The 11,838-nt window shown below is 53.1% G+C and overlaps 1 long non-coding RNA gene across 1 annotated transcript; it reads right to left on the bottom strand.

The window, feature by feature from the left end:
- Nucleotides 1-385: 385 nt before the first annotated feature.
- On the bottom strand, nt 386-9,261 carry LOC147962597 (uncharacterized). The gene is made up of 2 exons (XR_015611248.1): nt 8,674-9,261; nt 386-673 (listed from the first exon to the last, which is right to left on the bottom strand). It is a non-coding gene; the product is annotated as an uncharacterized LOC147962597 (long non-coding RNA).
- Nucleotides 9,262-11,838: the final 2,577 nt, after the last annotated feature.

Below are 11,838 nucleotides of genomic sequence, written 5' to 3'. Positions count from 1 at the left end.
CAGGATATTGCACGTACCTGGACACTCGGGGTTTATTATTAAGGGCATTGTTCATCCCGGTATATGTTATACAGACCGAATATCTTAGTGAGTGTTCGGTGACGCGAGTTTGGCCTTATATGCATCAGCTCCGAATCATGTCTTTGGTCAAATGCTGGGTTTGCCTGGCTCCCATGTTTTGGTACCTTACATTCCGCTATATCGGCTAAGGTAGCACTGGGAGAACTGCTGCGATTGTGCCCTGGTTCATCCGGATGAGCACCTCAGTAACCACTCGATGACTGTGGCGCCCCCGATTTGACTGTACACTAATCATACACGCAAATGTGTACGATCAAGATCAAGGACTCACGGGAAGATATCACAACACAACTCTAGACACAAATTAAAATAATACAAGCTTTATATTACAAGCCAGGGGCCTCGAGGGCTCGAATACATAAGCTCGAAAACACAAGAGTCAGCGGAAGCAACAATATCTGAGTATTGACATGAGTTAAACAAGGTTGACTTAAGAAGGCTAGCACAAAAGCAGCAACGATCAAAAAGGCAAGGCCTCCTGCCTGGGAGCCTCCTAACTACTCCTAGTTGTCTGCAGTCTTCACGTAGTAGTAGGCATCCTCCAGGTAGTAGTAGTCATCAGTGGCATTGTCTGGCTCCTGGGATCCGTCATCTGGTCGCAACAATCGGGTAAGGGGGAAAAAGAAGTAGCAAAGCAACCGTGAGTACTCATCCAAAGTACTCGCAAGACTTACATCAAATATAAACTAAGTATGCATCTGTATCAAAGGAATGGGTTGTATATGTGGACTGGGCTGCAGAAATGCCAGAATAGAGTGAAGGCCTAGTCCTATCGAAGACTAGCATCTTCTGGAAACCACCATCTTGCAGCAACAGGAGGGAGTAGAGTAGCATAAAGTAAAGTAGTAGAAGTGTTATCAACCTCGGCCAGAGATCCTTTCTCGACTCCCTGCGAGAAAGCAATCCCAGAGCCATACTATCTAGTTATCATCACAATTATCCAGTTCTAGTTGTATCGATCGGGATACAACTTCAAGTGTCCGTTACCGTAGGATAGGCTATCGATAGATGTTTTCTTCCCTGCAAGGGTGCACCAACTTACCCACCACGCTCGATTAATTCCGGCCGGACACACTTTCCTGGGTCATGCCCGGCCTCGGCCAAACAATACGCCGCAACCCGACCTAGGCTTAATAGAGAGGCCAGCACGCCGGACTAAACCTATGCCCCCAGGGGTCATGGGCCATCTCCCCGGGAACTCCTGCACGTTGCGTACGCGGCCGGTGAGCAGACCTAGCTACCTCCTTCAGCAAGGTAGGTGCTTACTAGTCCAATCCGGCGCGCGCCGCTCAGTCGCTGACGTCTATTAAGCTTCGGCTGATGTATACGACGCAGAACGCCCATACTATGCCCACGTGATGGTTAGTGCTATCAGGCCAGAGGCCACTCAGATCAAATATCCAAATCGTAGTGGATTAGGAGCACGCGGTAACGAGCAGAGACTCACGATCGATGTGACCCCGTCGCCCCGTCTCGAGTACTTGCGGCAAGGGCTAAGAATGCCCGGCCGCGCCTCGTAAGTATCTCGCGGGCACCTTCCAGGTCAACCCGACTCCACATCACTCGCAATTAAGCTCGCGCGGCTACCCCTCAGGGCTGACCCGTCTTTAGTAACATGGCTCAGTGCAAAGTCATAGTAACCATAGTAACTGTGTGTCTAACACCAAGGGGAAAACCCGAGAAATCACCCTTGGTGAATTCCACTCAATGTTATCATCAAGGTGAACGTAAGAGGATCCACCCTCGAGGTTCACACTTGAGGAGTTGCACGACAGAGCCGTATCGGAAGTGGTTAAGGAGGAAATCACCCTCGATGACCACGTATCGGAAGTGTACAAGGTTTTTCGATCCGAGCTACGGTTTATTTAATATGATTTTCTAAAGTTTTAAAATGAATTTCTAAAATTTCAGGAATTATTATTAATTCGAAAATAAATAGGAAAAAAGCTATGCGTACCCAACTGTGGGATAGCCATAGTGGCTTACAGGTGGGACCAGAGGGCTGGGTTGACCAAGTCAACATGTGACTAGTCAAAAATTGGTACTATTCAGTGGGCCCCAGATGTCATTGACTATAGTTGAATTGATTTTGTTTATTTAGTTTAATCACCAGGGAACCCACATGTCATAGGGTAGACGCTAATTAACCTAACTACTAATTAGCTCCTAAGCTAATTGGCACAGGGCCAGCCACACACACAGAATCACACACGTACACACACCACGCAACACACTCGGCCATGGCCTTGGCCATGGCCAGCCACAAGCAGCCGTATAGAAGAGCAGCGGCATCAACGAGCAAAAACAGCAGCGCATCGGCCTAAGTAGCAGCTACGGCAGCAGAAGCAATGACGGGTAGCAGCGGCAAGTGCATAACAGCAGCTAGCAGGAGCACCAGCAGGCAAGAAACAGCGGCACCCGAGCAGCGGCAACAACAGCAGTACAACGCGGGCGCACGCAGGCGGCTGATGGTGCGCGACCAACTTGCCAGGAGCAGTGAGCGGCGCGGGAGCGGAGCTCCGAGCGCGCGACGGCAAAGGCGGCCAGCAAGCGCTGGTGCTGACGGCTGCGTGCGTGAGCAGGGGTGCGGCTGGAGTGGTGAGCAGCTGCTGTTGAGTTAAACCTTGTCTCGGCTAACTTCCATGCAGCAGCAACAGTAGAAATTACTTAGCCTAGAAGTAAAATGGTACAGTTGCATGTCGGCAGTAGTAACTTAGCTACGAAGCGAAAACAGCAGCAGCATAGCAGTACACAACTGCAGGTCAGCAAGTCGGTAAGAAGCCGTAGCTTACTAGTTAAGGTAAGTCTGTGACGTAAGTGCTTAGTTAAGAGCTAGCAGATATTTTAGCCCATAGTCGGTTTGTAAGCACTATATAAGAGGCTGCACCCCACCCGATTGTAGCATTCCATTCTGATCAAATCAAGGAAACAAGCCACTTCAGTTTCCTCCTCTACTTATAAGTGTACCAGCTTCACTACTAGTGTGTGTGTGGGCAGCACCGTGTGCTCTGCTAGTTTACACTAGCTGTAGTTTAGACTTGGTTGATCCTCGGACAACTAGCTACTCGCTAGTTCGGTCCAACAATTGGCATCAGAGCCTTAGGTTATGCCAAAGCATATGACGAAGGAAGGCGTCGCCGGCGACGGCTCCAAGACCGCTGAGCATAGCTCGGCTGAGGACACCCGTGCGGCGGACGCGCTCGCGCTGCGAGGCAGGCCGGGAGGTGAGCTGGGTGCGCCACGCTCCGTGCGTGACGTGGGCATGTCCAGCACCTCCTTCCCTCTCCTCACGCGAACCAACTACCCCAGTTGGTCGATCATGATGAAAGTCATCATGAAGGCGCGGCATATGTGGAAAGCTGTGGAAACCAGCGAGGTCGAGTATGAGGAGGACCGGCTGGCGATGGAGGCGATCTTGCGCTCCGTCCCAGAGGAGATGGTGCTCACCCTTGGCACCAAGGAGATGGCCAAGGAAGCATGGGACACCATCAAGACTCTGCGCATCGGCCGTGGAGCGCGTACGGGAGTCGAAGGCCCAGACCTTGCGCCTCCAGTACGAGGAGATCCGGTTTAAGGCCGGTGAACAAGTCGACGACTTCGCCTTGCGGCTGCAAGGTCTCGTCAACGAGCTCGCAACGCTCGGAGATCCCATCGACAACAAGATGGTGATTCTCAAGTTTCTCCGCGTCGTCCCCAGGCAGTACAAGCAACTGGCCTGGTCCATCGAGAGCTTGGTGGATCTCTCCACCATGATGATCGAGGAGCTGGTAGGGCGGCTGAAGGTCGTCGAGGAGCACAGCGACGAAGCCGACAATCGTGCTGGCGGCGAACTACTGCTCACCAGGGAGTAGTGGGACGCGCAGCTTCAGCAGCGCGGCCGCGATGGCTCTTCCGGCAGTGGGGAAGGCGCCCCCACGGGAAGCAGAGGTCGCGGCAGAGGCGGCGGCCGCGCCCAGAGCGGCGACGGCAACCGCGGTCACAAGCCAAGCCAGGCAGGGCGAGGCACTGGCAACGGTGGCAAGTGCCGCTACTGCAACATGCCGGGTCACTGGATCCGGGATTGTCGCAGGAGGAAAGCCGACGAGGCAGCCGCGGCAACGACAAACCTCGTCCAAGCCGACGTGGACGGCGGGCCGACGATGATGCTGGCAAGAGTCGAGCCCGTGCAGGAGAGCACAACATCTCTCGCGACCACGGCTCCGACAACCACCCATTCCGTGCAGGAGGCACGGAACCCGTCCATGGGAACCATCACTCCAGTGACAGACCACACCTCGACAACGACATTCTCGGGGCCTGTCGACTGGGAGGCGATGAAGGCTCGGGTGTGGGGGAGCCACACCCTAGCGACGGCGTCCCCGAACTCGGGACCCGATGAGTCGCGCAAGTTGGCGCGGCAACGACGCATATGGCGGACCATCTCCGACCATGATGCCGGCGACCATCGACTCCGTGCAGGAGCGCACGGAGACTCAGGTCAGCCACACCCCGACAACAAAGTGTTCGGGGTCCACCGTGCTGACGGGAGATGGCTCCCTGACAACGGCATGTGCGTGCGGCTACGTCTTCCTCAACGAGGAGAGAGCCATGACCACACCCATGCTTGCAGGTGGCAAGCAAAGTGAGGGTTGGTTCCTCGACACCGGCGCCACGAACCACATGACTGGTTCGGTCGACGCGTTCGCGGAGCTGGACCGCTCAATCACCGGGAAGGTGCGGTTCAAGGACGGATCCGTGGTGGAGATCCACGAGCGCGGAACCGTCGTCTTCGCCGACAAAGGGGGTGATCACAGGGCATTCACGGACGTCTACTTCATCCCGGCGCTCAAGAGCAGCATCGTGAGTGTCGGACAGCTCGACGCGGGCTGGTTCGACATCGGCATCCGGCGCGGTGTTCTCGTCGTGCGCGACCAGCAGAAGAGGCTGCTCATCGAGGTAACCCGCTCGCCGAACCGCCTCTACAAGTTCTTCTTTCGACCCGTGCATCCTATATGCCTTGCCGTGGGTCATGTCTCCGACGCATGGCGTTGGCATGCCCGGCTAGGACACCAGCACTTCGACGGGTTGCGGAAGATGGCGCGAGGCAATCTTGTTCACGGGCTACCTCACATCGAGCACGCCGATGAGCTGTGTGATGCGTGTCTTGCGGGGAAGCAGCGGCGTCTGCCATTTCCCGAGAAGGCACGCTATCGGGCGTAGAAACCCCTGGAGCTGGTTCACGGGGACCTCTGCGGCCCAATCACCCCGGCAACGCCAGGAGGGCGTCGCTACATCCTGCTGCTCATCGACGACTATAGCACGTTCATGTGGGTGCTGCTCCTTGCCTCCAAGGATGAGGCGGAGCAAGCCATTGTCAAGCAGCAAGCGGCGGCGGAGGTCGAGTGTGGCCAAAAGCTGCGTGTGCTGCGCACGGACCGTGGCGGCGAGTTCACGTCGGCCACGTTCTACAAGCACTGCGACGAGAGAGGGGTGCAACGTCACCTCACAGCCCCTTACTCGCCGCAGCAGAATGGCGTCATCGAGCGGAGGAACCAGACGGTGCTCGGGATGGCACGCTGCATGCTCAAGGCAAAGCAGGTGCCGAGCATGTATTGGGGGAAGGCCGTGCTCACGGCCGTCTTCATCCTCAACCGCTCCTTCACAAGGAGCGTCGATGGAAAAATGCCTTACGAGGCGTGGTATGGGAGGAACCCCGATGTACGCTTCCTCCGCACCTTTGGCTGCGTCGGGCACGTCAAGATGACGCGCCCACAGCTGAAGAAGCTCGACAACAGGAGCACCCCAATGGTGTTCATGGGCTACGAGACAGGCTCTAAGGCGTACAAGATGTACGACCCCGTCTCAAAGCGTGTGCATGTCTCGCGCGACGTCATCTTCGACGAAGACGCGCGATGGACTTGGGAGGCGTCGGGGGAGGCCCCGGCAAGCAGCTCCTTCACCGTGGAGTACCCGATGTACTCTACGACCCCGGGAAGTTCCACCCCGGGAAGCCCGGGAGGTGTGGATCCGGGAACCGCAACCCCGAGAACACCGTCCCCGGTTACGGTGTCCCCGGACACCCCGATGTTAAGCAAGGTGGGTCCCAGGAGGCAGTTCGCAACCCCGCCAACGGCGAGGTCGGAGCTGTTCGACGTCGACGACAACGTTGACGCCCCCCACAGGTTTCGGCGCATGGGGGATCTCCTCGGCGAGGTTGCGGCAATACCGCAACAACCCAAGGATGAGGACGCTGATGACGATGAGGTCTTGCATCTGATACCCGGCGAGGAGCCGACCACGTTCGCAGAGGCCGAGCAAGAGGATTGCTGGCGCCACGCGATGCTAGACGAGCTGGCGTCGATCAATGACAACGCCACTTGGACACTCACCACACTGCTTGCTGGGCACCGAGCCATCGGGCTCAAGTGGGTGTTCAAGGTGAAGAAGGACGAGGACGGCGCCATTGTCAAGCACAAGGCGCGCCTCGTTGCAAAGGGCTATGTGCAGCGTGAGGGAGTGGACTTCGAGGAAGTCTTCGCTCCTGTGGCAAGGCTGGAGTCTGTGCGACTCATCCTTGCCGTGGCCACTCACCGCGGGTGGGAGGTACACCACATGGACGTCAAGTCGGCGTTTCTCAACGGTGACCTTAATGAGGAGGTGTACGTCTCCCAACCACCTGGGTTCGTTGCCAAAGGCCACGAGCAGGGCGTGTATCGACTACACAAGGCCCTGTATGGTCTCCGGCAAGCCCCAAGGGCGTGGAACGCCAAGCTCGATGCAAGCCTCGCATCCCTTGGGTTCTCACGCAGCGCTTCTGAGCACGGTGTGTACTCGCGTGGCATCACGAATACGCTGCTCATCGTCGGCATCTACGTCGACGACCTGGTCATCGCCGGGGCAGAGCCTAAAGAGGTTCAACGCTTCAAGGGAGAGATGCATCGTCTCTTCAGCATGAGCGACCTTGGGCTGCTCCGGTACTACCTCGGGCTTGAGGTGAACCAGGAGGGTGGTCGCATCACGATCACACAAACGGCCTACGCCACCAAGATGCTCGAGCGAGCAGGCATGAAGGACTGCCATGCCGTGCACGCTCCAATGGAGGCACGGCTGAAGCTCAGCAAGGAGAGGCCGGAGAAGGCGGTGGATGCTACACTCTACCGTAGCATCATCGGGAGCCTCAGGTACCTCGTGCACACCCGACCTGACATCACGTTCGTTGTCGGGTACCTGAGTAGGTTCATGGAAGCCCCGGCAAGCGATCATCTCGCTGCCGTCAAGCACCTGCTCCGGTACATCGCAGGTACGCTCACACATGGATGCGTGTATCGTCGTGGCGACGACGAGAGCTTGGTCGGGTACAACGACTCTGACCATGCTGGTGACGTGGACTCCCGAAAGAGCACCTCGGGCATACTATTCCTTCTCGGGAACAATCCCGTCAGCTGGCAATCGGTGAGGCAGAAAGTTGTCGCCGTATCTTCATGCGAGGCGGAGTACATCGCGGCAGCTACAATGGCCTGTCAAGGCATTTGGCTTGCTCGCCTTCTCGGCGAGATGCTGAATCAGGACACCGTCCCTGCACTCATCTTCGTCGACAACAAGTCGGCGATTTCCCTCTGCAAGAATCCAGTGCTTCACGACCGCAGCAAGCACATCGATCTCCGCTATCACTTCATACGTGACTACGTCGAGAAAGGCACGGTGATTGTGGAGTTCATCCGGACTGGTGAGCAGAAGGCAGACATCCTGACGAAGGCACTTGGCCGCGTCCGGTTCCAGGATCTGCGCGACAAGGTCGGGATCATCAACACGAAGCTCCTTCGACAAGGTTGAGGGGGAGATTGTTGAGTTAAACCTTGTCTCGGGTAACTTCCATGCAGCGGCAGCAGTAGAAATTACTTAGCCTAGAAGTAAAATGGTACAGTTGCATGTCGGCAGTAGTAACTTAGCTACGAAGTGAAAACAACAGCAGCATAGCCGTACACAGCTGCAGGTCGGCAAGTCGGTAAGAAGCCATAGCTTACTAGTTAAGGTAAGTCTGTGACGTAAGTGCTTAGCTAAGAGCTAGCAGATATTTTAGCCCATAGTCGGTTTGTAAGCACTATATAAGAGGCTGCACCCCACCCGGTTGTAGCATTCCATTCCAATCAAATCAAGGAAACAAGCCACTTCAGTTTCCTCCTCTACTCATAAGTGTACTAGCTTCACTACTAGTGTGTGTGTGTGAGCAGCACTGTGTGCTCTGCTAGTTTACACTAGCTGTAGTTTAGACTTGGTTGATCCTCGGACAACTAGCTACTCGCTAGTTCGGGCCAATGGGTCACGGACGGCGCGGGGGCTTCGGACGACGATGGCAACACGACGGGCGGATGCAGTAGAGAGCAGCAGCGAGCAGCGCCGGGTGCGCGGTCAGCGATGGCGGCCATGGCCGGGGCGACTAGGACGTGACCAGGGGACGGCCGGAACGCGGCAGGACTCGGCCAGGGGTGGCGCGCACGGGCGCCGTGGCGTGATGCGCGGACGCGGACCACAGCCGCCGGAGTTTGGAGGCATGGGACGGTGACAAACGGAGTCGGGGAGAGGCGAAGAAAGGGGGAACGGGTGGAGGCTCACCCAGGGGAGGCCGTGGACGAGCTTGGTGAGGCCGAGAGGCGCCGGTGGTGGAGATCGACGGTGAGGTCGCGCGGTGGCCGTAGCTGAGGAAGAGGAAGAGGAAGAATACGACGGCGGTGGTGCTCTCGGTCCCGATCCAGTGTCGAGGAAGAAGAGCCGGACCACGACGGAGCTCCCGGACTTGTCGGAGCGGCGAACGGGCGACGGTGGCCACGGGCTTCACGGTGGCGAGGCCATGGCGGAGAGGAGAAGCACTGAAGCAGCAGCGCATGGGGGAAGGGGTTCTCGTGGGGAGAGAGAGGCGGATAGGGCGAGGGGAAGTGGATAGAGTTGCCAGGGGTGTCGAGGGCGAAGCCCTTATCCATCCACGGGCTCCTGTAGCGGCGTGGACGGCAAGCTGGCTTGGAGGGGACGAGCGAGCGCGGGCACGGTCGGAGGAGCAGTAGGAGGGAGGGAGACAGGGGTATTGCGGGCTGGGCCGTCCAGTTTGTTAGATGGGCCATAGTGCCTAGTAGATTAGGCCTTTTATTTTGTACTTTCTGTTTTATTTATTTATTTCCTACTTTGCATTATAATTGAGCTACTAAAATAGTTTTGTTTAAAACAAAACTTGGCACAAAAAAATACCGCACAATATTCTGGGTTGCTACAAAAAGTTTCCAAGCATTTGGGAGTGCTTAACTATTTTTTAGAAATTGAAAAGGCCAATTGAAGTGCTGCTGGAGCACTAAATTAATTCCCAAGGGATTTTGTGAATTCAAAAGAGGCTGGTTTTAACATGACCATGGTCAGGGGAATTTATAGGCAATGTGAACATTTTTGTTTTACTGCTTGAAGAAATAAATATTAGACTTGCATTTTAAATTTGAATTTGACTTTGATTTTTAGACAAGTGGCAAGTTGCATAGTAATCACGATGACATGGCCACCATTAGGAGGAGATCACTGTAGCAAGATTCTCGGGGTGTTACAAATCTCCTCCACTACAAGAAATCTCGCCCCGAGATTTAAGGGGTGGAGTAAGGGGGAAAAGACTCGGGAAGTACGAAGCTCAACACAAGATAGTTACCTGGGGACTATGTCAATGAACGTGGAAAAGAGGCATCTCTCGAGTTGAAATTCAAGAAAGTCATCGAGAGCAAGGTAAGAAGGTGCAATAAGAAGCTTCAATCGGGTAGGCAATCATTCGTTGCTTGAAACAGAGTGTGAAAGGGTTTCAGAGCGACGGGAATAAGTATTTTGTCTGATACCAGAATTGGTGATCTCTCGAAAGGTGGCTCGTGAATTACATACGAGACCAAGCGTGGGGAAAAACTTATATAAATAGCGGTATACATGAGAGTCAGGTTTCGATCCTTGGACCTGTGGGTTATGGGCCCACCATGTGGGTTAAAAGTAGAAAGGGGGCCAATAGCAAGGCATGACAGAGTGATAGACTGCCAGTTATGTTGCCAACAACGTTGGTACCAAGGGCGAGGGTCGAAGAGAACTATTTTCCTGCTCGTTGAACGAGGTGGACCAATAGGCAAAGTTCTCGTCCATCGGTGGTTACCGGAATGCCATCAACAAAAGCAACAGGGTCTTACTGACACAGTTGTACAACAAGGTGTTTACATAAGCAGAAGAATATTACTGTTTAGATCATATAGATCACCAGAAAGGTTAAATAAAACAATGGAAAGGAAAATGTGATCATCAGATTAAACAGAACAATGGAAAGTAAAATGTGTTTAAACACATATTTCGGGGGTATATCCTTCCCAAGGACAAGCAAAGCATGACATCCATGATAGGATAGAAAGTACAAAACCATTTAGGTAAGGGGAGAGGAATTTCATGTCGTTAGCCATACAACAGTGTTCGGATAAGTGATCAAGAAACATTTAGCATTATGCTTCCAATGTTCTTGTTGATGTTTGAGTACCACAATCCTGCTTTGGGATAGCATTGGCATGGTCATCAGGTAAAGGTCGGACCTTGGTTCACAACGGATCCATCGGGAATTTCTAGAACATCTCATGAAATTTTTATCAGAAAATAGATGGGGATGTGGCCGATGGGTTCAGCTGCAATCCTTTGACATATCAAAAAGGATGTAATTCCAAAATTATATGAACAAGTTTGTGTTGGAGAAAAGGCAAGAATATTGTCGATGATAACACAAATCATCGAGGGGCAAGGATGGTATTTCTCATCATGAATTTAATTGGTATCCTGGAAGAGCTCAGAATGTTGATGATGATCACGACACATTTGTTGAGAGATCTCGTGAAGATGTAATCAATCGGCGATGACATCAAGTCAAAGGAATGATGAAACAAAAGGTTATTGGAACCACGAATACGACACAAAGTCAGAATCAAGCTTGCTATTCGAGGTGAAACGATAAGACGAGGAAGATCAACGTAGGCTTAGCTCATCATCAAAAATTGTGCTTCGGGAAGAAGGACCAGGTAGCACAGTTAAAATTTAGCACGATAATGATATAGCCGATCAGGCTAGGAATGACTTGAAGGATTATTAAACTCATAAGCAACAATAATTACTTAAGAGTTATAGAATCGGAGTGTGGAATCGATTCACTTATCGGCGTTCTCGAATGACTAAGAACTCAAAACCCAGGGAAATAAGAAATCGATGAGAAGCAATACCAGATGAAGACTCGTAGGAAGCAACACTGTTCTTTGTTATTCTCGAGATACCAGAGGGTAATACTCAATGGAAGATCAAAATAGAGATTGCAAAGATGCATTTATCTATAGAAGACAAGTGCTTTAACTTGTCCGAGAAATGGAATGAAAGGGGAACAATCATGGTCAGAACCACGGTTGCAAAGGATCAAATCCTAGATATAAGATGATCTTATACCAAGGGGGTAATTAATTTTAAGAGGAGCTTCCATGATAAGATCTACCTTGTGTCCATGGGCATGAACACAAGGTTCAAGGTCGAATCCCACTTCTTCAATGCATATCATTTCATTTACTTCTCGCTTTTGATGAAGTTGTAGTGTTGAAAAATTATATCTGGCAAAACACCAGAAGAGTCTGACTCGTGAAAACTCTCGGGTTCACACGGATTAGGGAAGGCATAGGTTCAACCCATAGGGGCATCTTAGGAACATATACCACAAACCTTAGGAGTAATATAACACAAGCTCGAAGG

Source organism: Triticum urartu, chromosome 7A (genome assembly GCF_056163025.1).
Source record: "Triticum urartu cultivar PI428250 chromosome 7A, HENAU_Tu73, whole genome shotgun sequence".
Classification (NCBI taxonomy): Eukaryota; Viridiplantae; Streptophyta; class Magnoliopsida; order Poales; family Poaceae; genus Triticum; species Triticum urartu.
The sequence above is the reverse complement of the archived record's forward strand: the minus strand, read 5'-3'. Positions and strand labels throughout refer to the sequence as shown.